Source organism: Ranitomeya imitator, chromosome 1, assembly GCF_032444005.1.
Source record: "Ranitomeya imitator isolate aRanImi1 chromosome 1, aRanImi1.pri, whole genome shotgun sequence".
Classification (NCBI taxonomy): domain Eukaryota; kingdom Metazoa; phylum Chordata; class Amphibia; order Anura; family Dendrobatidae; genus Ranitomeya; species Ranitomeya imitator.
The window spans coordinates 960,293,569-960,319,838 of NC_091282.1; the positions used below are offsets into that span (position 1 = coordinate 960,293,569).

General features: G+C 42.9%; 1 protein-coding gene across 2 annotated transcripts in view; it reads right to left on the minus strand.

Moving 5' to 3' along the window:
• The window catches only part of LOC138656666 (bifunctional heparan sulfate N-deacetylase/N-sulfotransferase 3-like), an 857,911-nt gene that overhangs the window by 728,231 nt on the left and 103,410 nt on the right, over positions 1–26,270 (minus strand). The window contains exon 2 of one of the 2 annotated variants that reach the window (XM_069743762.1): positions 5,995–6,117. The exons of the other annotated variant lie outside the window; for it this stretch is intronic. The gene's annotated coding sequence lies outside the window, so the exon portion shown is untranslated. The remainder of the gene's footprint in view (positions 1–5,994; positions 6,118–26,270) is intronic. 2 annotated transcript variants of the gene reach the window in all.

The following is a 26,270-nucleotide window of genomic DNA, read 5'->3' on the forward strand; positions in this document are numbered from 1 at the left end:
CGCTGGTTAAAACCAAGCTCTGGCACCCACACTCCAGAGCAGAGTGTGCGGCCGCACAGCAATACATGGAGCCGCATGCTCCGCCCAGGAGTGCCGGTGCCAGAGCTTGTTTTTAACTTGCGAAACTCGGCCGTATCTCGCTGTAGTGTGACTCCGGCCTTAGTTATATAAAATTACATAGAATAGTTAATCCCTTCAAGACATTTGATATCAGGTCAATTTGCAAGCCAGGAGCTCAGCTGTTCAAGCCCCTAAATGCTGTGATCGATATCGATCACAACATTTAGAAGGCTAGGAGAGGGAGCTCCTCTCTTTTGATATGCACAAGGGCCCGATAATCAACATGGCAACCCAAGGTCATCATTACGGCATATGGGTCTTGCAACAATGGTGGCCTGCTTAGACCATGTCAGGAGCATGGTCTAATAGGCTTCTGTCAGTATAATGACATGTATAACGCATTGCAATTCATTTTGCAAACATTTTAAAAAAATCACAAAATGATAGAAAAAATACTTAGATCAATAAAATATGTATGTTTATATAGAAATAAACAAAAAAAGTATTCAAAAAGTAGAACAAAATCTGAAAAGTCAAATGCAAAAAACATAAATTAGCTGAAAATGTCAGCAAATAAAAAAGCTATAGTTTTCAGAATACACTGCTACAAAAGCAATTATTTTTTCTATAAGCAGGAAAACATAAAAAAATATAAATCTGGCATCGCTGTAATCATAGTGACCCAAAGACTAAAGTTGCCTTATCACATTTATCACACGTGAACAACATAATAAAACTACTAAAAAACTATTTCTGAATAGCTGCTTTTGTTTATTCTGCCTCACATAAATCAGTATAGAAAACGACCAAAAAATGTCATGTGCCAGCATAGAGCATAGAATAAATGTGATCTAAATGTTATGTAAAATGTTCACAATAAAGCTTCAACTCACTCCACAAAAAAGCAAGTCCCAATTCAGGTCCATCATTTGCCAATAAAAACTGATACCGCGTTACTTGTTGCACAAACCCTCATGAAAGCGCTATTGCTCCACGCTTCCTCAAAAGAAATCCAGGGAATTTTACACTCCCAAGTCCAAACTTCCCCCTCCATTCCGAGCCCCAGTGTGCCTAAACCACATTTAATGTCACATGTTTAGCATTTCTGTAGCAATGAGAACATGCCTAATTTACGGGAGCATGTCTCCAGAAGCACAAGCTGGGAATGATGCTGGGCACTACAACATATGGGCATTGCAATATATAATCAATACAATGGCAGATTTGGAATTTTCATGCAGCAACATCAACTACTACTTATTTCTGGAAAATATGCATTGAGTGAAAATCATCACACCTGTAGATAAATTCCCAGAGGGGTGTAATTTCTAAAAAGGGGGTCACCTAAGGGGTGAATTCTGCTCTTCTGGAACTTATATGTATATGGAGTTTGCAAATTATTCTAGAAAAGTCTATGCTCCAAGAGTCAAATTACGCTTCGTTAGTCTCTAATCTTGCCATGTTGTTAAGTAGTAATGTACAGCAACATATGAGGTATTGCTACAATCAGCAGAAATTGTGTGACTAATTTTGTTTTCATTTTTACCCATTTCCCAGTATGAAAATATAAAATCTGTGGCTAAAAATTTTTTTGGTGGCAAAAATGTAATTAGTTGTTCTTCCCTGCTCAACGGTATAAATTTTGAGCCACAGAATCATTATCGATATGATCACTGCACCCCTTATATGAATTGAGAGCTTTAGTTTGGGCATGGCTCAAGCCTAATCTCAATCTCTAAGCCTAATCTCATGGCTCAAGCAGTCTAATGACATGCCCCAAAAAATTGTATGAGCCACGCCCCACTTATAAAGACCATACAAATGAGCTCCAAGTAAAAATGGCCTTATATCTGGAATGATATGGCAGATTTTAGGAAAACAAAAACTCAGAGGAGCAGCAGTAATACAATAAGAGAAAAAAAATTGACCACTTGATCTAGTGATGGGTTTTCTTTAATGACTAACCTCTAGGTTCTTTAGGCTTTTTTAATTTGCATTGTCCATTTACTTTATTAAAAGCAAAACACAATACAACCTTAACGAGCTTGAAGCTGTGGAAATCCTTCATCAGATTCCTTCTATGAATGACTATGATGTCTCCTGGCAGTTCCTTGTGGGGGCACGCAATGCGCCAAGGTGTAGGTCTTTTTACTTAGACTAATCACATTTGCTTGTTCAATCAGACGCAATTTAAAATTTGAAATCTACAATTATTCCTTTTAAACAATGCCTAAATACATATGTAATTGGAAGCTTGTACTTAAAACGATATAGAAAAATTATGTTCATTTACTTCATCAATTATAAAGATCTGTGTTACAAATGTGCTTTCAGCTTGTGTGCCATAGAGAATTCGCCATTAAAAAAATCTACTGTCAGCTAAGAAATACGGTTACATTAGTTGTAATTACTCTCAAGGGTAACATGATAGATTGATTTGCCTGATTATATGGGAGTATTAGATTTGCTTTAAACTACTGTATAACTTCAATATCGCTGCACGGTCAGGTTCTTGAAAATATTACATGCCACCAAGGTATTTTTATTTCTGCCAGCGTTCAATGGAATTTATGTCTTACATCTTTGTAATGTATTGTTTTACTGGATTACCGGAAAGTGTCTTTTCTTACTCAAAATTGTCTGTAGTTAAACAGCAGCTTTAAAAATCAGCAGCTTTTAAAACACCTCTGTTTCCTCATCAATCTTTGTCATTATGGACTATGCTTAGACTATCCTCATACTAGAACATGCTAGTATTAGGCTATGGCTACTCAACAACTGTTGCCGCTATACTGTAGTTGTATTGTGATCAAAATTCACTCAAAGTCGCTGCTACATTGCCGTGTCATAGAAGTGACTGGCGTCTCATTGTGACACATAAAATATAACTGTGTCTGACTATAGTTTAGCTACGATCCCCTACTGTAATGTCTGTACACTCTCCTTTACATCCTCCCCTGGCCAGGAGATGTGGTGTGATCAGACCATGTTCCTGTACGGTCAGACATGGCCATTACATAGTACATAACAGGGGCACATTTAGGGTATGTGCACACGCTGCAGATTTTGCTGTGGATCCGCAGCACAAGAACATTTTATTTAAACTCATCCAATTGTGGAAATTATTATTATTCCAAAATCTATTGATTAAAATTAACTTTTGTTCGCAGGAAAACCCATTTAAAGAACGTGATACATCTAACTCCTGCATATCTTTTACCAACATTAATATACAAAATTTAAGTCTTCAAAAATTGGAAAATAGTGTAATTTAGGATAATATGAGTTTTAATTTCTCTTTCGAAATGGGTTGTTAGGAAATCACATGTTCTTGTTTACATGGAGATATTCATCTATATTTTTATACTACAAATGATACGTTTCACTCCTTCATTGCAACTTTTTCTCCCATGTTTCCATTTTTTCTTTATTTGGCCCCATTCCTTATATTTATCCATTCTGTTTGCATTAAGATACTGTACGGTCATAAAAATATTCATCAAGTGGTACTATGATAGAATGTCTTCCAGGAGACTGCACAAGTTCATGATTCATCTCATTTAGGGGTTGTCCAACTTGGGGGTAATTTTTTTTACGTAAATGCATATATTTTGAGCTTAAAATCATTTTTGCAATTGTGTTTCATAAAAAATGCACTGTTTACTATCCATAGCCTCTGTGTTAAATTTACTTGTTGCAGAATAAGTAAAGTGAGAATTCATCAGTGAGCTTGTTCTGATGCTTTGCAGCTCTTATCTCTATTTTTCCGAGCTCCTCTCATCTGATTTATGATCACGGACCGCATTAAAGTTTTAATGTGCCGGGGAAACAAGGAGCATATAAGCACCAAATGATGCAAAATGTTTAATGAAACACAGTTGAGAAACTGTAGTAGCGGAGAAGTAGCTGAGTTGAAAGCTAATGTGCATGCTCAAAAAAATGTATGCTCCCGATAATCCTGCCACATACATAGGCATCAGTGAAGACAGATACAAGCAAGTGTGGTCATTAGTGATGAGCAAACATGCTCGCCACTACTCGTTACTCGCCTGAGTATCAGTGTACTTGCCGAGCAGCGAGCATTTTTGGGATTATTAGGCGGTAAATGTTGTCTGCACCTTGCATTTTTGGCAGAATTTAGAGACCCAATCACGCTGCAGGGATTGTCTGCCAGGGCATGAAACACCGCAGCCATCTTTGTTGTGGTCGTGCAGTGATTGGCTGGGCCACACAGCATCATCCTGAGTATAAGAGATCTGGCGCCGCCCTGCTCGCCGCATTCTGCTCCGGATTCAGTGAGAGTAGGGAGAGCTGCTGTCGAGGGTCAGAATCGTGGTTTTTATAGTTATTGTAGGTCTGCAACTGTTAAATCCACAACTCCTGAGAAACCAACAGTCCGTTTTAGGGCTAATTCGTGGGTCCCGATATTGCAGCACTAGGCAGGCAGGGCACAGCATATCAACATCAGTGCAAGGCCTGCAGGCACTGTATGTGCGTACACTGCTCCCACTGCATCCCTCCCAAAGCTCCATAACTGTCTGCTGCTGCTGCAGCTTCCTTACTATATACCTAGTTGTATTTTCTTTTTCCCCAAAAAATTCACCCCCCCAAAAAAAAAAATATACAGTGTGTCCTGTTAGACTGAGGCCTGTTTAAAAATCATAGTTTGTCAGGCATACGTAGCATAGTTGTGTGTGCTAGCCTTGTGCCACTTTTTTTTGTGTGTTTTAAATTCACCAAAAAAGGCCTCATATATCTGCGTGCTCCAAGTTTGGGCATTTTAGGCCATTTTGCCACTGTTTTTTCTGTCTGTTACTCTAATTATATACAGCACTATTTTGCATTTAAAAAAAACAGGCCTCATATTTGGCAGTGTGGTATTTCTGTGCATGTTCAAAGTTTGGGCATTGTAGGCCGGTTTCCCACTTTTTTATGTCTGTTACTCTAATTATATACAGCACTATTTTGCATTTTAGAAAAACAGGCCACATATTTGGCAGTGTGGTATTTCCGTGACAGGCCTCATATATCAGCGTGCTAAAAGTTTGGGCATTTTAGGCTGGTTTACCACTTTTTTCCTGTCTGTTATTCAACTTATATACAGCACTATTTTGCATTAATCTAAAAATACAGGCCACATATTTGGCAGTGTGGTATTTCCGTGACAGGCCTCATATATCTGCGTGCTCAAAGTTTGGGCATTGTAGGCCGGTTTTCCACTGTTTTTGCTGTCTCATGCTCTACTTATATATGCCATTATTTTGCATTTAAAAAAATACAGGCCACATTTGGCAGTGTGTTATCGCTGTCAGATGTCTGATGTACAAATTGTGGAAATTCAGGCCCACATTCAGCTTTATTTGCTGTCTGTTACCCTATTTCGGTTCACTATTTTAGTTTAAAATATTAAAAAATACAGGCCACATATAGAACAGTATGGTATCTCATTAAAAATACTTCTCTTTCAAGTTGTTATGGTTGCTTCATGACTGTGTTAAATGCTCCAACTACTACTACCACCATCATCATCTTCTGCCTAGAGGCAGTCACTGCACACATAAAAAGCCTGAGGAGCAGAGTGTGAACACTTGGGCAGTGTTGTACTCTTTCTCTGTATAACGAATGCATTTGCTCCAGCCAATAAAAGCGGCCAGAGAGCGAGGCACCATGTACTCCATGACCATGAGTACAGCACACATTCGCAGTAGAGAGACAGTTCATGCTCCGTGTTCAGCTTTGCAAAACAATAATAAAAGGGCACAGAGGAATGACAGATGACGTCAGTAAGGTACTCCCTCAGCATTTTTCCAAAGCACTCCTTGTGAGAGTCCCCCACGACTCAGGGCCAGGGCGATAGGAAGGTCTGAGAAAATTCTCCCCGAACTTTGTCAGTGTTCCACTGCCTCTGCTGGATCGGAGTTGTGTCTCTCTCACCTGTACTCCTTGCTTGGCCAACAAACTGTGACCTCTTCTGCCAGTGTTTTCAGATGGGAATTTTTTTAATGATTCAGCAAGAAGGGCCCTATGGTCCTCCAACACAGAAGTACACCTGTCTGCCTGTGGAATAAGAGATATTAAGTTTTCCTTGTAGCATGGGTCTAGAATTGTCAATGTTTAAACAGCAAGGTAAATTGTCAAAAAGTTATTTAAAACATAACTTTTAATTCATAATTTAAATAGTAAAATCCTGAGGCTCATAACTCCACCAGTATACATAGATTAATAACAAATAACACCACACAGTTAGCATACTAGCAGACACCTATTCAAAGTACTGCAAACAATAAGGCATAATAAAGAAGCCGTAATAGAAAAAAATCCCAAGAATTGCACCGTACAAGTGCTACCATTAGGCCCAGTTGAAAGTGACATCAGTGTCCAAATACACTCAAACAGACAGAAGAGTGACCAATTGCCTATAAACTTGTTGCCTAGGTGATTAATGAAATAAAGGAACAGTCTCACCCATCTGCGTTTCTTCCTTCGCTACCAGGATTAACAGGGTCCATGAATTTCCAACTTTCCGGGGGGGGGGGGGCTTTAACGTCCACACAATACCCCTGTGTTTAGGTTCATATAGGATCCTGACCTAGTCATCCCCAAATTGTATCTCCCAACACGTTTCTCTCGGCTCAGTCATCAGGGGAGAAGCCGTTCAATGCAAAGCGGGGAATGTATGTGCGATATTCATCACACAATAGAGAATGGGCAGCCCAAACAAACTCAGCCATGTGTGCAAGACTGCTAACAGTCGATACTTTCATGTCCTCACCAAGAGGACAACTGACCATGGTGTCCTCCTCCTCCTTGTCTTCAGTCCTCCAAGACTTTTGACAAGCCTCAGTAATATCATTGTAAATACATCACTGTAAATATGTTCCCATGTAGTTTTTTCTCCCCCACCTCATTGTAGATTGTAAGTTGTCACTTGCAGGTTTTTTTTGGGTTTATTGTTATCGTTGTTACTTAGTGTAGATAGTAAGCTGTCACAAGCAGGGTAGTTTGATTTCTGTTTAATTATTGTATTGTTATCGTTATTACCGTATATACTCGAGTATAAGCCGACCCGAGTATAAGCCGACCCCCCTAATTTTGCCACAAAAAACTGGGAAAACTTATTGACTCGAGTATAAGCCTAGGGTGGAAATGCAGCATTTACCGGTGAATTTCAAAAGTAAAAATAGATAATTATTTCCCCATAGCTGTGCCATATAGTGCTCTACACCGTTCATATTTCCCCATAGCTGTGCCCCATATAGTGCTCTGCACCGTTCACTGTGCCCCATAGCTGTGCCATATACAGTGCTCTGCACCGTTCATTGTGCCCCCTAGCTGTGCCATATACGGTGCTCTGCACCGTTCACTGTGCCCCATAGGTGTGCCATATACGATGCTCTGCACCGTTCACTGTGCCCCATAGGTGTGCCATATACGATGCTCTGCACCGTTCACTGTGCCCCATAGGTGTGCCATATACGGTGCTCTGCACCGTTCACTGTGCCCCATAGGTGTGCCATATACGGTGCTCTGCACCGTTCATTGTGCCCCATAGATGTGCCATATACGGTGCTCTGCACCGTTCACTGTGCCCCATAGCTGTGCCATATACGGTGCTCTGCACCGTTCACTGTGCCCCATAGATGTGCTCCATATACGGTGCTCTGCACCGTTCACTGTGCCCCATAGATGTGCCATATACGGTGCTCTGCACCGTTCACTGTGCCCCATAGATGTGCCATATACGGTGCTCTGCACCGTTCACTGTGCCCCATAGATGTGCCATATACGGTGCTCTGCACCGTTCACTGTGCCCCATAGATGTGCTCCATATACGGTGCTCTGCACCGTTCACTGTGCCCCATAGATGTGCCATATACGGTGCTCTGCACCGTTCACTGTGCCCCATAGATGTGCCATATACGGTGCTCTGCACCGTTCACTGTGCCCCATAGATGTACTCCATATACGGTGCTCTGCACCGTTCACTGTGCCCCATAGATGTGCTCCATATACGGTGCTCTGCACCGTTCACTGTGCCCCATAGATGTACTCCATATACGGTGCTCTGCACCGTTCATTGTGCCCCATAGATGTGCTCCATATACGGTGCTCTGCACCGTTCACTGTGCCCCATAGATGTGCTCCATATACGGTGCTCTGCACCGTTCACTGTGCCCCATAGATGTACTCCATATACGGTGCTCTGCACCGTTCATTGTGCCCCATAGATGTGCTCCATATACGGTGCTCTGCACCATTCATTGTGCCCCATAGATGCTCCACATTAATCTGTTCTGCCGCTGCTACTGCTGCAATAAAAAAAAAAAAAACACATACTCACCTCCCTTGATTGCAGCTCCCGGCGTCTCGTTCCGGCGCCTCCATCTTCCCGGCGTCTCTGCTCTGACTGATCAGGCAGAGGGCGCCGCGCACACTGTATGCGTCATCGCGCCCTTTGACCTGAACAGTCAGAGTGCAGACGCCGGGAAGATGGAGACACCGGGAAGATGGAGCGACGCCCGGCGGCTGGAACGTGGACAGGTGAATATAACATACTCACCTAGTCCTGGCGATCCTCGCGCTGTCCCTCTGCCTGGTCTTCGGTGCCGCAGCTTCTTTCTCTATCAGCGGTCACCGGCACCGCTGATTAGAGAAATGAATAAGCGGCTCCGCCCCTATGGGAGGTGGAGCCGCTTATTCATTTCTGTAATGAGCGGTCCCACGTGACCGCTGAAGTGAGGAAGAAGCTGCAGCACAGAAGCCCGTGGGACGGCAGGGACAGCGCGAGGATCGCTGGGACTAGGTAAGTATACCTCAGCGCCCTCACCCCCTCACCCGCCGACCCCACCGCTACCGTGACTCGAGTATAAGCCGAGGGGGGCACTTTCAGCCCAAAAATTTGGGCTGAAAATCTCGGCTTATACTCGAGTATATACGGTACTTAGGACTGTTGTGTTTGAAACTGTAAATATGTTGACGCTATATAAATAACTATAATTATTAATATTAGAACACAGAGAAGCAGGATGGAGATGTTAATTATGGCATCATTGCCGATCACCATCTTGGTGAATTCCTCAAAGTTCTGGAGGATGCTACCTGTGTCTGACATCCATATCAACTCCTGAGATCTTATGTGTGAAGAACTGAATACCGATGTGTTGTGAATTCTGTTATCGAACTCCCTCCTGTGGTCGTGAATGGTACTTCGGTGAGTTCTGTCCATGGACTCCCTCTGGTGGCTGTGAGTGGAGCTGCTGCTTCTGAGGTTCCTTCCACAGGTGACGTGGGTTATTCTTTGGCTGGCTGCTCTATTTAACTCCACTCAGATCGTTACTCCATGCCAGCTGTCAATGTTCTTGTACTGGTTCAGCTCGCTCTTGGATCTTTCTGGTGACCTGTCTACTCCAGCAGAAGCTAAGTCCCTGATAGTTAATTATTTGTTCATTGTTTCGTTGTCCAGCTGGTTATCATGATTTTTCCTTGCTAGCTGGAAGCTCTGGGATGCAGAGTGGCACCTCCGCACCGTGAGTCGGTGCGGAGGTCTTTTTGCACACTCTGCGTGGTCTTTTGTAGTTTTTTGTGCTGACCGCAAAGATACCTTTCCTATCCTCAGTCTGTTTAGTAAGTCTGGCCTCCCTTTGCTGAAACCTGTTTCATTTCTATGTTTGTGACTTTCATCTTTACTCACAGTCAATATATGTGGGGGGCTGCCTTTTCCTTTGGGGCATTTCTCTGAGGCAAGGTAGGCTTTATTTTCTATCTTTAGGGCTAGTTAGCTCTTAGGCTGTGAAGAGGCGTCTAGGTCATGTTAGGTACGCTCCACGGCTATTTCTAGTTGTGTGATAGGATTAGGGGTTGCGGTCAGCAGAGTTCCCACTTCCCAGAGCTTGTCCTGTGTGAGTTTAACCATCAGGTCGTTCCGGGTGCTCCTAACCACCAGGTCCATAACACCGATGGCCTTGTTGATGCTGGTAGTCTACAAATGCCTTCTGCTCACAAATCATTTCCAAAATATGCAGTGTAGAGTTCAAATGCATGGGGAGGACATTACACATTAGTCGGTGAGCCAGAAGCTGCAAGTGCTGCAGAATCAACCAAGGGCAGATGAAGCTCTAGCTGACTTTCTAAAATGGGTATGCAGAGCCTCGTACTTATCCTAGCAGATCTGGCACCTCTGTGTCACTTTTCTGAAAACGTTCAACAATGAGGTTAAGCACATGGGCTGCCAGGAATGGCATATGTGTGAGCTTGCCTCGACCACCAGCCACCAGGTTCCAGCCATTGTCACACATGACCATGCCTGGCTGTAGGTTAAGCGGTTTAAGCCACAGATCTGCCTGCTCCTTTAGAGCTGTCCACAACTTTTCATCATTGTGCGGCTTGTCACACCATATTATCTTCAGCACAGCCTGCTGCCGCTTGGCTGAGGAAGTGCTGCAGCGCTTCCAGCTTGTGACTGATGTGTTACTTTCGGAGATGGAGGCTGAAGAGGACGCAAAGGAGGAGGAGGTGCAGGAGCTGTAGACTGTGGGGGCAACCTAGATTGATGTAGGGCCTGCAATTCTCGGGGTTTGGAGGATGTGCACCATCCCAATGTTGGACTGAGTCCCGGCTTCCACTATGTTAATCCAGTGTGCCGTTAGTGAGATGTGCCATCCCTGACCACAAGCACTTGTCCACGTGTCTGTGGTTAGGTGGACTTTCCCAATAACAGCATTGTGGAGGGCACGGGTAATGTTGTGGGAGACGTGCTTGCTTGTGTGATGTCGTGATGGCAGATCAGGAAAAATTGTGGTGGCTGGGTAACGAGTACCTTGTGATGGTCACCGCCATCAGGTTGCTGAAAGCTTACGTCTCCCACAGGCCTAAATTGCAACATTTCCAGTGCAAGCAGATGACAAATGTGTGAATTTAGTATTTCGGCTTGCGTTCCAAGGACTGGGGTATGGACAATTGAACGCTGCGCTGGGACAAGGACATGGACATGCTTGTTGATGGTGCTATTTCAGTTTGTCTGCAACTGAAGATGCAGGGCATGAGGCATCTTAAAATGCACCATGGACAGTGGATTGTCTTGCATGCACAACATCAGAAGAAGCAGTGGTATCACCTGCAGACACTGTTCATGAAGCCTTGTGTTCATACAACAAAGTCAGGTGCTTTGCTGCCATGTGCCTGATCATGCTTGTTGTGGTTAGGATGGGATTTTTGCTTCCCCTGCTGCTGTGGGCATGACCAGTGGTGCAAATGGCCTTTTTGGATTTATCTGCACAGTCTTTAAAAAACAACCAGGCTGTTACAGGCTGTTACAGGGACATTCAGTGTCTCCCTCTCCCACAACACCTCCTCACTTCGACTCCAATTTTCAACTGTAACATTTGGATATTATTGGTAATACACAGTATATGGGTGAAGATGAAGAAGCTTGTGCCACGGGTTTGTTTATAGTTACGGATGGTGCACTCCTTTTTAAACTTATTTTTTCACAAGCATCCGTCAGCTTGTTTGGTTTTCCTCCAACACTGATCTGCTTTCTCTAATTCAGCATCTCACAAACATGTTGCACTTTGCCCTTTAGACACACACGTGCATCTTTGGCAACATATTTTTGATACGCATTTTTTAGGCCGAGTCAAACACGTGCATCTTTTACACCAATCTTCTGATGGGCATGAAACACATTCTGGTAATTGGTGGTGGATAAATGAATAATTGTAGGTTGTATCCTGGGTCAGGCCAGGCACTCCATTACAAGTCTCAGAGACCCACACCTCAACATTGGGCCTACTTCTTACAGTAACTCTGTCTTCTGCAATGTCTCTTTTTTACCTGCCACTAGATGACCAGGGTGAACGTGCTCTGTACAGTTATAGTTGATCCACAGAACTGCAAAAAGAAGCTCATGAAGTGTATAAAATAAATCAAATTTATTTCAATCCAATAAAAACACATAATTTGTATACAATGGATGCCTCATCAAAACGACTAACGACTAACAGCCACAAACCACAAACACATTAGCTTACATACAGGTATATACCAAAATAGGCAATGTAACCTTGTAGTACAAAACCAAACACCTCTAATAAAATTAATTCAAGATATATGCCAATAGTGCATTGTTTCTAATAGTAGTCAGTTACTAGCAAAAAATCTTCTGGAGGTGTACTAAAGTGTCGCAGTGCAAAGTGCTTAGAAAATAAAGTGGAAAGGTCACATACTAATACCTGACTACTATTAGAAACAATGCACTATTGGCATATATCTTGAATATATTTTATTAGAGTTGTTTGGTTTTGTACTACAAGGTTACATTGCCTATTTTGGTATATACCTGTATGTAAGCTAATGTGTTTGTGGCTGTTAGTCGTTTTCATGAGGCATCCATTGTATACAAATTTGTGTTTTTATTGGATTGAAATAAATTTGATTTATTTTATACACTTCATGAGCTTCTTTTTGCAGTTCTGTGGATCAACTGTTATATACAGAGTGTGACCTGAGGTCTTAGGTTAATTGGACTAATATGTACATATCTGTACAGTTATAGCCCAGTGAATTTTGGGCAAGGGGGCAGTGATTGCACCATTTTATTTAATAAAAAAGTACCCCCCATTGGCCAATTGTTTGTCAGCTCATGCACTCCATTACAAGTCACAGAGAACCACACCCCTACATTGGGCTACTTCTTAACTCTGTTTTCTGCAATGTCTCTTCCTTATCTCCGACTACATGACCTGGGTAAACATGCTCTGTACAGTCATGGCCAGAAGTTTTGAGAATGACACCAAAATTATATTTTCACATGATCTGCTGCCCTCTGGTTTTTATTAGTGTTTGTCTGATGTTTATATCACATACAGAAACATAATTGCAATCATATTATGAGTACCAATAGGTTATATTGACAGTTAGAATGAGTTAATGCAGCAAGTCAATATTTGCAGTGTTGACCCTTCTTCTTCAAGACCTCTGCAATTCTCCCTAGCATGCTCTCAATCAACTTCTGGACCAAATCCTGACTGATAGCAATCCATTCTTGCATAATCAATGCTTGCATTTTGCCAGAATTTGTTGGTTTTTGTTTGTCCACCCGTCTCTTGATGATTGACCACAAGTTCTCAATGGGATTAAGATCTGGGGAGTTTCCAGGTCATGGACCCAAAATCTCTATGTTTTGTTCCATGAGCCATTTAGTTATCACCTTTGCTTTATGGCAAGGTGCTCCATCATGCTGGAAAAGGCATTGTTGGGCACCAAACTGCTCTTGGACGGTTGGGAGAAGTTACTTTTGGAGGACATTCTGGTACCATTCTTTATTCATGGCTGTGTTTTTAGGCAAGACTGTGAGTGAGCCGATTCCCTTGGCTGAGAAGCAACCCCACACATGAATGGTTTCAGGATGCTTTACAGTTGGCATGAGACAAGACTGGTGGTAGCGCTCACCTCTTCTTCTCAGAATAAGCTGTTTTCCAGATGTCCCAAACAATCGAAAAGGGGATTCATCAGAGAAAATGACTTTGCCCCAGTCCTCAGCAGTCCACTCCCTGTACCTTTTGCAGAATATCAGTCGGTCCCTGATGTTTTTTCTGGAGAGAAGTGGCGTCTTTGCTGCCCTCCTTGAGACCAGGTCTTGCTCAAAGAGTCTCCAACTCACAGTGCGTGCAGAAGCACTCACACCAGCCTGCTGCCATTCCTGAGCAAGCTCGGCACTGCTGGTAGTCCGATCCCGCAGCTGAAACAGTTTTAAGATACGGTCCTGGCACTTGCTGGTCTTTCTTGGGCGCCCTGGAGCCTTTTTGACAACAATGGAAGCTCTCTTCTTGAAGTTCGTGATGATGCGATAGATTGTTGACTGAGGTGCAATCTTTGTAGCTGCGATACTCTTCCCTGTTAGCCCATTTTTGTGCAGTGCAATGATGGCTGCACGTGTTTCTTTAGAGATAACCATGGTTAACTGAAGAGAAACAATGATACCAAGCACCAGCCTCCTTTTAAAGTGTCCAGTGATGTCATTCTTACTTAATCATGACTGATTGATCGCCAGCCCTGTCCTCATCAACACCCACACCTGTGTTAATGGATCAATCACTAAAACGATGTTAGCTGCTCCTTTTAAAGCAGGACTGCAATGATGTTGAAATGTGTTTTGGGGGTTAAAGTTCATTTTCTGGGAAAATATTGACTTTGCAAGTACAGTAATTGCTGTTAAGCTGATCACTCTGACATTCAGGAGTATATGCAAATTGCCATTAGAAAAAATGAAGCAGTAGACTTTGGAAAAATTAATATTTGTCTCATTCTCAAAACTTTTGGCCATGACTGTACTATTATAGGCCGGTGAATTTTGGGCAAGGGGGCTGTGATGGCACTATTTTTTTTATTAAAAAGGACCCCCAATTGGGGAATTGTTTGTCAGCTCAATACTTCTTAACTCTGTCTCCTGCAATGTGTCCTTTACCTGCCACTAGATAACCAGGGTGAAAGTGCTCCGTACAAATTTTGGGCAAGGGGGCTGATGGCACTATTTTATTTAGTAAAAAAATGACCCCACATTGGGGAATTGGGCATTGCATTACATTACATTGGGCCTACTTCTCAACTCTGTCTACTGCAATGTGTCCTTTAACTGCCACTAGATGACTAGGGTGAACGTGCGCTGTAAGGTGAATTTTGGGCAAGGGGGCTGTGATGGCACTATTTTATTTAATAATAATAATACTAATCTTTATTTATATATAGCGCTAAAATATTCCGCAGCGCTTTACAGTTTGCACACGTTATCATTGCTGTCCCCATTGGGGCTCACAATCTAGATTCCCTATCAGTATGTCTTTGGAATGTGGGAGGAAACCGGAGTACCCGGAGGGAACCCACGCAAACACAGAGAGAACATACAATCTCTTTGCAGGGGTTGGTACTCTTTGCAGCAAGGCTACGGTGCTAGCCACTGGGACACCGTGCTGCCCATAATTTAATAAAAAAGGACCTCACATTAGGGAATAGGGCATTACATTACATTGGGCCTACTTCTTAACTCTATCTCCTGCAATGTGTCCTTTAACTGCCACTAGATCACCAGGGTGAACGTGCTCTGTACAGGTGAATTTTGGGCAAGGGGGCTGTGATGGCACTATTTTATTTAGTAAAAAAAGGACCCCACATTGGGGAATTGAGTACGGAGCACAAAATGCATATTGTGAAGTGGATTTTCATGGGCCCATCCAGTATGTGGGTTCTAAGGCGTAATGGGGTGCATATGACTGACTATGCAGCAGGGCTGACCTTAGTGCAAATGTGTAAAACAATGGAGTACGCAGCACAAAATGCATATTGTGAAGTGGATTTTCATGTTACCATCCAGTATGTGGGTTCAACGGCATATTGGGGTGCATATGAATTGGTAGCAGGGCAGGCCTTGAATTCAATGCAGCACTTTTTCAGGAGGCCCTCCTGGACATCTTGTGAAAGGGGTATTGTGGTGCGTCGTAATTCTTCGCAGCTCATCCACTCACAGCATAGGCAGCAACAGTATAGGACACCCACTGTTTATTAATGGCCCTTTAAGAAGATTAATGCCGCCTGATGCACCAGTACAAATAGACTCTGTGACTAAGAGTCCCTCCTTCGTAAATGAAACAAGATGGGTCTGCTTATGTGTCACACACCACATGGCCAGCTAGGGTTGTTAAATGTTACAATGACATTTCCCAGTGAATGCATTTGCATTGGTTGAAAGCAATGTTAAAGTGGAAAAATGCTTGAAAGAAGCTGCGTCTGAACTAAGCCTAAGTGGGGGAGGAACATTTCGGTCTGGGGTTAATAATTTGGTCTTACAGGCAAGTCATTAATCTGCAAAGGATATACCATAACATATTTCCCAGCAAAATCTGTTTTGGTTTTGTTTTAGTGTGTTTTCTTGTTGCACTGGGAAAAATTGCATGAATCTCAGAAAAAAATGCTTACAGCTGTGAACAAGGAGTCAGGAATGCTTCCAGGGCGATCTCCATGATGTCCCTGTGTCATATGAGCAGTGTTTCCATCATTTTCAGACGTTTTTAGACCTTAAAAGGACCTACGGGGGGATCACTGTAAAAATACTCGGGTCTCCCATAGACTTACATTGGGCTCATTGTTCTGCCCAAGTAGCCGAGTATACCAATCTGCTTGACCCGAGCAACGAGCACCCGAGCATTTTAGTGCTCACTCATCAGTCATCACTAGTGGTCATCCTATGGGAGATTGGTGACCATAATCATTGACAACACAAAATACAATGAGTGGGACATAGACTATATCAAATGCAATATTTCCAAGACAGTACACAAAAAAATAAAGATAAATACAAATACAAATAGAATTTTACATACGTGGATACACTTATATAGATACTGCCCATTATCTCCTCCTACTGGTATTGTGGCACAACTTCACAACACTGAGCATCAAGCTCTTTTTATGCCTATGCTGACGTTGTCATCTCTTCCTACCGGCTGGCAGCCAAGATGCCTTCCTGCTGCTCAGTTACTCTGACAGAATATGGCAGTACAGCTGTGTACTATGACTTGCCAGCACATTAAATGTCGGAACACAAGAACACAGTGAAACACAGCTAAACATATTCTTCTTAAAGTGGCCTACTAACATCTCTGTTACATTAGGGTGTCTCTATCCGCCTTTAGAACCTAGTAGCATAGCGTTCTATAATGAGTACATCCCTATTATTAGCCAATTGAATATTCTTGATCTTGACATTAATGTATCTGTTACTACTGTTATGCCTTTTGTTTTAGTTTCCCACAATTCACAAAAGTCTGTAGGCCTTTTAACTTTTAACCTTTATTCCAATTTGCCTGCTGATGTGTGAGTTTCTCTAAGGAGACACATTTTTATTCCATAAGTCCCATTCAATCATTATCCTTGCTTTGTGCCAGAATAATAAAAGAAGAGTTGGAATCTGGATAAGGTAAATTCTGCAAATTCTTTCACACAGTCTGCTATGACCCCAACTAACCATAATCATTGATGAACCTTCATTACTTTTATCAATTGCTATTCACCTAATTTCAAACAGGTTTCCTATTCCCTTTCTTTTAGCTACAATAATGCTCTGTCTATATACAAGAGCCCATTAGTCACATATGAGGACATGGGTGGGGGAATCTAGCATTTGACTTCTCCTTGGAGAAATCAGTTTTAAAGGGGTTTTCCATAGAGATGGTCGAATCTGCCAAGACTTAAAGTTGCCAAATTCACCAAACTGAGTGGATCTTACAGAAGACTTAGCTTTGCCGTGAGTAATACATATAGCATTTAAAAAAAAATAATACTTACTTCACTGCTCATCTGTCCATGCATCTGGCCCTCCATGACTTTTTTTTACCCTTTCCTAATCATACTCAGCCTCTTTCTCTTCATGTCCTGACCTCTAGCTCTATTAGGCCTCTGAAAGGCTTAACTGCACTGCAACACCATGGTGTGCAGCAACATCCACGGCTTAGATTAACCGGAAGCCGTGGCTTTGAGTGAAGAGACCAAACAGAATGCATGAAAAGGCAAAGCGAAAAGAAAAAGCCTGGGGTGTTCCCCTGCAAGAGCAGAAGGACAGGTGAGCAGTGTGGTATAATTTTTTTTAATGATTTTCCTGGAACTCACAGGTTTAACAAAATGGTGCCCGCAAGTTGGCCAGATGGATTAAATTGCAAAAAATGTGTATCTGGAGAATTTTCTTTAAAACATGACAATTCAATTCCACACAATTGAATTTATTCATCTCTAATTGTCCTTATTTTGAGACAATGTATTTTTTTAATTTCCATATTTTTTGAGACTATAAGGCGCATCGGATCATAAGACACACCTAGGTTTTGGAGGAGGAAATTAGGAAAAAAGAATGAAGCAAAAAATTTGGTCAATTCTGTACTTAATATCCCCTATCCTGATATATATGGTCCCCTCATCTCCATCCTGATACACATGGCTCCCTCATCCCTATCCTGGTATGCATGGCCTCCCTCATCCCTACCCTGGTATGCATGGCCTCCCTCATCCCTACCCTGGTATGCATGTCCCCTTTATCTCTAGCCTGATATGCATCTTTATCCTGGTAGGAATGGTCCCCTCCTCCCTATCATGGCATGAAAGGCCCCCATCTCACCCTAGTATGCATGGCCCCATCCCTATCCCCCATCCTTAATCTGGTATCACTGCCCCATCCCCATCCTGGTATGCACTGTTCCATCCTTATACTGGTATGATTGTCCCACACCTCATCCTGGTATCCATGGCCCCATCAGAAAACATTAAAAAAACAAGCCATTACACTTACCTTCCTGGTGCTCCCTCGCAGTGTCTTGTTCTGATGCCAGCAGCTGCTTTCTGCTTGTAAGTAGCGCATGGCAGGGACACTATGCGCTGCTTACAATCTGAAGGGCAGCTGCTGGAATACTCACTGCTCTGCATGCCGGGACTGTGTGTACGAAGAGCAGTGAGTATTCGTTGCTCCTTATTAGCGCTCACAGTGTCAGCCGGAGCCTTCTTGCAGCTGCTGGAAGTCACGTGTCCCACTGCTTAAGAGAAATGAATATTCACCGCATTCCACTCCAATGGGTGTGAAATGCGGTGAATATTCATTTCTTTTAAGTAGTGGCACATGGGACTGTCAGCAGCTGCAGGAAGGCTCCGGCGGACACTGTGCACGCTGCTAAACAGCAATGAATACTCACTGCTGTCTGCACACACAGTCCCAGTTTTCAGAGCAGTGAGTGTTCTGGCAGCTGCCCTTTGGCTTGCAAGAAGTGCATGACTTCCCTGCCATGCACTGCTTACAAAGATAAAGCAACTGCTGGCATTGGAACAAGACGCTGCGAGGGAGGGTTGGTAAGGTAAGTGTAATTTTTTAATGTTTTATGATTGGGCCATGTATACCAGGATGGGGTGGGGGGCAATCATGACCAGATAATGATGGGGCCATGCATACCAGGACCGGGACGGGATGGGCCAATCATGCCAGGATGCTATTAAAGAGAAATGAATATTCATTGCCCTTCTTGTCCATGGGCGTGGAAGTAGTGTATTTTCAAATCTCAGCGGGCACAAGAGTTAGCCTCAGCAGCCGGCTCCAGCCTCTGTGATCCACTGCTCCACCGATGCCGCTCCCTCACCTCCCCACCACAGCCAGAGGCGGTACATCTGGACTATAAGACGTATCCCCTATTTTCCTCCACATTTTTGGAGGAAAAATGTGCATCTTATAATCTGAAAAATACTGTATATAAATGGAGCAAAAAATTATTTTTGGAAATTTGTGTCGTTCAAAATTTTGCACCATTTGTCTTTCACAATATTTTTGTTTCTTTAGCCATTCAACTTTCATATGATCTGTGGTCATAACTCAGCTTAAGCAAGTCAGAAGAAGGCAGATAAAAGAGTTATGCCAGGGTCACATTAGCTTATTATGGAAGAGCATCGGCTGCGATATGCTAGTGACACTCATCTTCTGCTCTGCTGTGAGCGTGAGCCGAGTATCAGTGCACTGTGCTCTGATTCTTAAGCATGAGAGAATCAATTCACAGGTGTGAGGATAGAGAGGAAATACAGTAGTTTCTCCATCTCCTCTATAGCCTGCATTAGCGGTAATCAGTCCGGACTGTATGGGTAAGTGAGATCTGATTCTTGGATGCAATCGCAGCATGCTGAATCTGCATGAGGAAAAAATAGCAGATCTGAGCTTCCCCATAGAATAACAAGTGCTATTGATGTTTTATACCATAGAATTTGACCGTGTTATATGATCGTGTGAACGAGCAGTTAGTGCTGCTCCCATTAGACCATCAGAATGAGCTCTCTGACAGAATCTCAATTAATTCATTTTGCAGCCATAAAAAGTTGTGCAATAGAAGGCAAATGGTGTATAATTTTTAATGAAGTCTAGTTGCAAAAATAATATCACAAGCACATGTATTTGAGTTAAAAAGATGTCTGCAAAGGCAAACAACCCAGATAAGTTCTTAAAAAAAAAAATTTGCTAAAAACTCATTCATGTAAATGAGTTGGTGGATATTTGTCATGCTTTAAACCCTACAATGTTTCACTTTATCTATTTATGACTCAGTTACATATATACAGTATATACTGTATATATATATATATATATATATATATACATATATATATATATAATATACAGTATATATATGTAATAATTCTGTCAAGAAGTGTTTAAAGATGAAGATGAGAAAGCAACAATATGCAATTCATATCATGCATATTGAAAAGCTCTCAAATTAAAAGTTACAAATAATAAATATACACTATGGCCAAATTACCAGATATATGTCATCACTACATGTTGTAGAAGTTAAATCCAGAGCACTTTCTGGAAAAAAAATCTATAATTTGGTATATGGTAATTTAAAGCAATTTCAGTGACATTCTGAAGTATTTTGCAGAACAGTGGATACTGGATTTTCTTAGGAATTGCATAATTGTTCAGATAGAGATAACAAGAACATGTTACCCAGATACAATTTGTTTCTGTGCCGTTTCCATAGATACTCAAGTGGCTTAACATTCTATTATTGAAAATAATTTCTGCCTCTTAACATTAAAAGTTTAGCGAGGTATTACAATGTAAAGTCATTTACATCGTGATTATTTCTGTATGTGTCCGAATACTGATGGAATTTTGCCAATATATTAGTAAACTTTTTACTCACACCTCGTAAAGTGACAGTATATTGCTAGGTGATTGGTGGAGATTTGCTCTCTAAGGACGGTTTCACATGTCCTGATTAGAGATGAGCGGTGTTCGAGTCGAACTGTTTGGCAATTTCAAATTCGAGCTGTTTTGGGCAGTGTTCGAGTCGTTCGACGATCCCGAATAATTTGCTTAAAATTCGGCTGTTCGAGTTTCTGTTCGATAACTGTTCGTTCACCAAAAGCCTAGCTTGATTTGCACATTAAAACTGTTTATCATTGTTAATAGCCTGTTTCAGTGCATAGTGGGCGGGGGGCGGTGGATATATCTGTGCTGAAATAACGCCAATCTCCATTTTTTTTTCTTTCCCGCATTTACAGTGGGGCGGTGCAGTCTCTCAGTCTATCAGCAGTGCACACACACACAGCAATGTGCATGTGATGCACACAAGCAAGGGCATGTGTCATTGGCTGTGCATGTCACATGTCCTTGCCCTATAAGAACCAGCCATTTGCCCCATCGCCACCATTTCCTCACTGCTGCAGCTTAGTGTTAGATGGCACCGCTGCTGCTGTGGATGCTATACAGACTAAGAGTGTTTTTTTGGAGAGAATTGTCAGAGAGATAGGTTTGGGGAGTCGGGAGGAGTCGGGGCTAATTGTATCAGCCCTTTTCAGGGTAGGTTACAGCAGTTCATAGCACTGTTTGCCAGGCAGGTCTGTGCCAGTGCTGTGCAAGTGTTTGTCACAGCATTTGGTGTAATCTAGCTCAGCCAATCCTTTTGGGCTGGTAGCATTGTCTGATAGTCATCTGAGTAGCCCGCCTGTGAAGCTAGCTACACCGCCTGTGTATCTCAATTTTTACTGCAACCAATCCAGTTATTAGTTTAGGGCCTAGGAGCAGTGTCTGCACGTCAGCAGAGTAGCCCGCCTGTGAAACAAACTATACCACCTGTGTATCTCAATTTTCACTGCATCTAATCCAGTTATTAGTTTTGGGCCTAGGAGCTGTGTCTGCACGTCAGCAAAGTAGCTTGCCTGTGAAACTAACTACACCACCTGTGTATCTCAATTTTCACTGCATCTAATCCAGTTAATAATTTAGGGCCTAGGAGCAGTGTCTGCACATCAGCAGAGTAGCACGCCTGTGAAACAAACTATACTGCCTGTGTATCTTAATTTTCACTGCATCTAATCCAGTTAATAGTTTAGGGCCTAGGTGCAGTGTCTGCACGTCAGCAGAGTAGCCCGCCTGTGAAACTAACTATACCGCCTGTGTATCTCTATTTTCACTGCATCTAATCCAGTTAATAGTTTAGGCGTAGGGACAGTGTCTGCACGTCAGCAGAGTAGCTTGCCTGTGAAACTAACTACACCGCCTGTGTATCTCAATTTTCACTGCATCTAATCCAGTTAATAGTTTAGGGCCTAGGGGCAGTGTCTGCACGTCAGCAGAGTAGCCCACCAGTGAAACAAACTATACCACCTGTGTATTTCAATTTTCACTGCATCTAATCCAGTTATTAGTTTTGAGCCTAGGAGCAGTGTCTGCACGTCAGCAGAGTATCCCGCCTGTGAAACTAACTACACCGCCTGTGTATCTCTATTTTCACTGCATCTAATCCAGTTAATAATTTAGGGCCTAGAAGCAGTGTCTGCACGTCAGCAGAGTAGCCCGCCTGTGAAACAAACTATACCGCCTGTGTATCTCAATTTTCACTGCATCTAATATAGTTAATAGTTTTGGGCCTAGTACCACAGTTTGGCCACTCAGTTCTGCTCGGTTTTCATCCATCGGTTGTTGTGCCAACAACTGCAGAAACAGAGTTGCCAATTAATTAAGCTCTAAAATGAGTGGCAAAAGGCCTGCTGCTGATGTAAAGGGGATTAGGCGTGTTGGAAAGGGAAAAAAAGGTTGTGTCCGTGGGGTAGGTGGTAAAGCAACAGTATCATCTGCAGAAGTAAGACCATCTTCTGTTGTGAATTCTGTGGCTGAATTCACTCCTGTGGTCACATGTGGTACTGCAGCTTCTGAGCTTCCTCCCTCAGGTGTTCTGGTGAGCTCGTTAACTGCTTCATTACTTAACTCCGCCTGATGCTGCTATCCTTGCTCCTTGTCAATGTTTCAGTGTTGGATCTGAGCTTCTCCTGATTGTTCCTGTGACCTGCTGCTCTGTATAGCTAAGTGCTTTTTGCTTTTTTTCTGTCCAGCTTGTCTTTTGTTTTGCTGGAAGCTCTGAGATGCAAAGGGTGTACCGCCGTGCCATTAGTTCAGCACGGTGGGTTTTTTTTTGCCCCCTTTGCGTGGTTTTGCTTTAGGGTTTTTTGTAGACTGCAAAGTTCGCTTTACTGTCCTCGCTCTGTCCTAGAATATCGGGCCCCACTTTGCTGAATCTATTTCATCCCTACGTTTTGTCTTTTCATCTTACTCACAGTCATTATATGTGGGGGGCTGCCTTTTCATTTGGGGAATTTCTCTGGGGCAAGTCAGGCCTATTTTTCTATCTTCAGGCTAGCTAGTTTCTTAGGCTGTGCCGAGTTGCCTAGGTAGTTGTTAGGCGCAATCCACAGCCGCTTTTAGTTGTGTTTAGGATAGGATCAGGTGTGCAGTCTACAGAGTTTCCACGTCTCAGAGCTCGTTCTTGTATTTTTGGGTATTTGTCAGATCACTGTGTGCGCTCTGATCGCTAAGCACACTGTGTTTCTGGATTGCCTTCATAACACCTGTCATTAGCAAACATAACAGTACAAGGAGCCCAACTAATGATTCTCAATAGAGGGAAAGAAAAAGTTCTGACATCATTTATTTTTTTTTTCTGCTCTGTGTTCACTTTTTTTTTTCCCCTAGACATTTGGGTGATTCTGGACACAGGTGTGGACATGGATATTCAGGGTCTGTGCTCTTCAATGGATAATCTCGTTATAAATGTACAAAAAATTCAAGATACTATTGATCAGAAATCTATGTTAGAACCAAGAATTCCTATTCCTGATTTGTTTTTTGGAGATAGAACTAAGTTTCTAAGTTTCAAAAATAATTGTAAGCTATTTCTGGCCTTGAAACCTCATTCTTCTGGTAATCCTATTCAACAGGTTTTGATTATTATTTCTTTTCTGCGCGGCGACCCTCAAGACTGGGCATTTTCTCTTGCGCCAGGAGACCCTGCATTGAGTAGTGTCGATGCGTTTTTCCTGGCGCTCGGATTGCTGTACGATGAGCCTAATTCAGTGGATCAGGCTGAGAAAAATTTGCTGGCTTTGTGCCAGGGTCAGGATGATATAGAAGTATATTGTCAGAAATTTAGGAAATGGTCAGTACTCACTCAGTGGAATGAATCTGCGCTGGCAGCTTTGTTCAGAAAGGGTCTCTCTGAGGCTCTTAAGGATGTCATGGTGGGATTTCCTATGCCTGCTGGTTTGAATGAGTCTTTGTCTTTGGCCATTCAGATCGGTCGACGCTTGCGCGAGCGTAAATCTGTGCACCATTTGGCGGTACTGCCTGAGGTTAAACCTGAGCCTATGCAGTGCGATAGGACTATGACTAGAGTTGAACGGCAGGAATACAGACGTCTGAATGGTCTGTGTTTCTACTGTGGTGATTCCACTCATGCTATTTCTGATTGTCCTAAGCGCACTAAGCGGTCCGCTAGGTCTGCCGTCATTGGTACTGTACAGTCCAAATTCCTTCTGTCCATTACCTTGATATGCTCTTTGTCGTCGTTTTCTGTCATGGCGTTTGTGGATTCGGGCGCTGCCCTGAATCTGATGGATTTGGATTATGCTAAACGTTGTGGGTTTTTCTTGGAGCCTTTGCGGTGTCCTATTCCATTGAGAGGAATTGATGCTACACCTTTGGCCAAGAATAAACCTCAATACTGGGCCCAGCTGACCATGTGCATGGCTTCTGCACATCAGGAAGTTATTCGCTTTCTGGTGTTGCATAATCTGCATGATGTGGTCGTGTTGGGGTTGCCATGGCTACAAACCCATAATCCAGTATTGGATTGGAATTCCATGTCGGTATCCAGCTGGGGTTGTCAGGGGGTACATGGTGATGTTCCATTTTTGTCGATTTTGTCATCCACCCCTTCTGAGGTCCCAGAGTTCTTGTCTGATTATCAGGATGTATTTGAAGAGCCCAAGTCCGATGCTCTACCTCCGCATAGGGATTGTGATTGTGCTATCAATTTGATTCCTGGTAGTAAATTCCCTAAAGGTCGATTATTTAATTTATCCGTGCCCGAACACGCCGCTATGCGCAGTTATGTGAAGGAATCCCTGGAGAAGGGACATATTCGCCCATCGTCATCACCAGTGGGAGCAGGGTTCTTCTTTGTAGCCAAGAAGGATGGTTCGCTGAGACCGTGTATTGACTACCGCCTTCTTAATAAGATCACTGTTAAATTTCAGTATCCCTTGCCATTGTTATCTGACTTGTTTGCTCGGATTAAGGGGGCTAGTTGGTTCACTAAGATAGATCTTCGTGGTGCGTATAATCTGGTGAGAATCAGGCAAGGAGATGAATGGAAAACTGCATTCAATACGCCCGAGGGTCATTTTGAGTATTTAGTGATGCCGTTCGGACTTGCCAATGCTCCATCTGTGTTTCAGTCTTTTATGCATGACATCTTCCGTGAGTATCTGGATAAATTCCTGATTGTTTACTTGGATGACATTTTGATCTTCTCAGATGATTGGGAGTCTCATGTGAAGCAGGTCAGAATGGTTTTTCAGGTCCTGCGTGCTAACTCTTTGTTTGTGAAGGGATCAAAGTGTCTCTTCGGTGTGCAGAAAGTTTCATTTTTAGGGTTCATCTTTACCCCTTCTACTATCGAGATGGATCCAGTTAAGGTCCAAGCCATCCAGGATTGGATTCAGCCGACATCTCTGAAAAGTCTGCAAAAGTTCCTGGGCTTTGCTAATTTTTATCGTCGCTTCATCTGTAATTTTTCTAGCATTGCCAAACCATTGACCGATTTGACCAAGAAGGGTGCTGATTTGGTTAATTGGTCTTCTGCTGCTGTGGAAGCTTTTCAGGAGTTGAAGCGTCGTTTTTGTTCTGCCCCTGTGTTGTGTCAGCCAGATGTTTCTCTTCCGTTCCAGGTCGAGGTTGATGCTTCTGAGATTGGAGCAGGGGCGGTTTTGTCACAGAGAGGTTCTGATTGCTCAGTGATGAAACCATCGAGAGTTGCTGGCCATGAAGTGGGCATTCGAGGAGTGGCGTCATTGGCTTGAAGGAGCTAAGCATCGCGTGGTGGTATTGACTGATCATAAGAACTTGACTTATCTCGAGTCTGCCAAGCGCTTGAATCCTAGACAGGCCCGTTGGTCGTTATTTTTTGCCCGCTTCGACTTTGTGATTTCGTACCTTCCGGGCTCTAAAAATGTGAAGGCGGATGCTCTGTCTAGGAGTTTTGTGCCCGACTCTCCGGGTTTATCTGAGCCAGCGGGTATCCTCAAGGAAGGAGTCATTGTGTCTGCCATCTCCCCTGATTTGCGGCGGGTGCTGC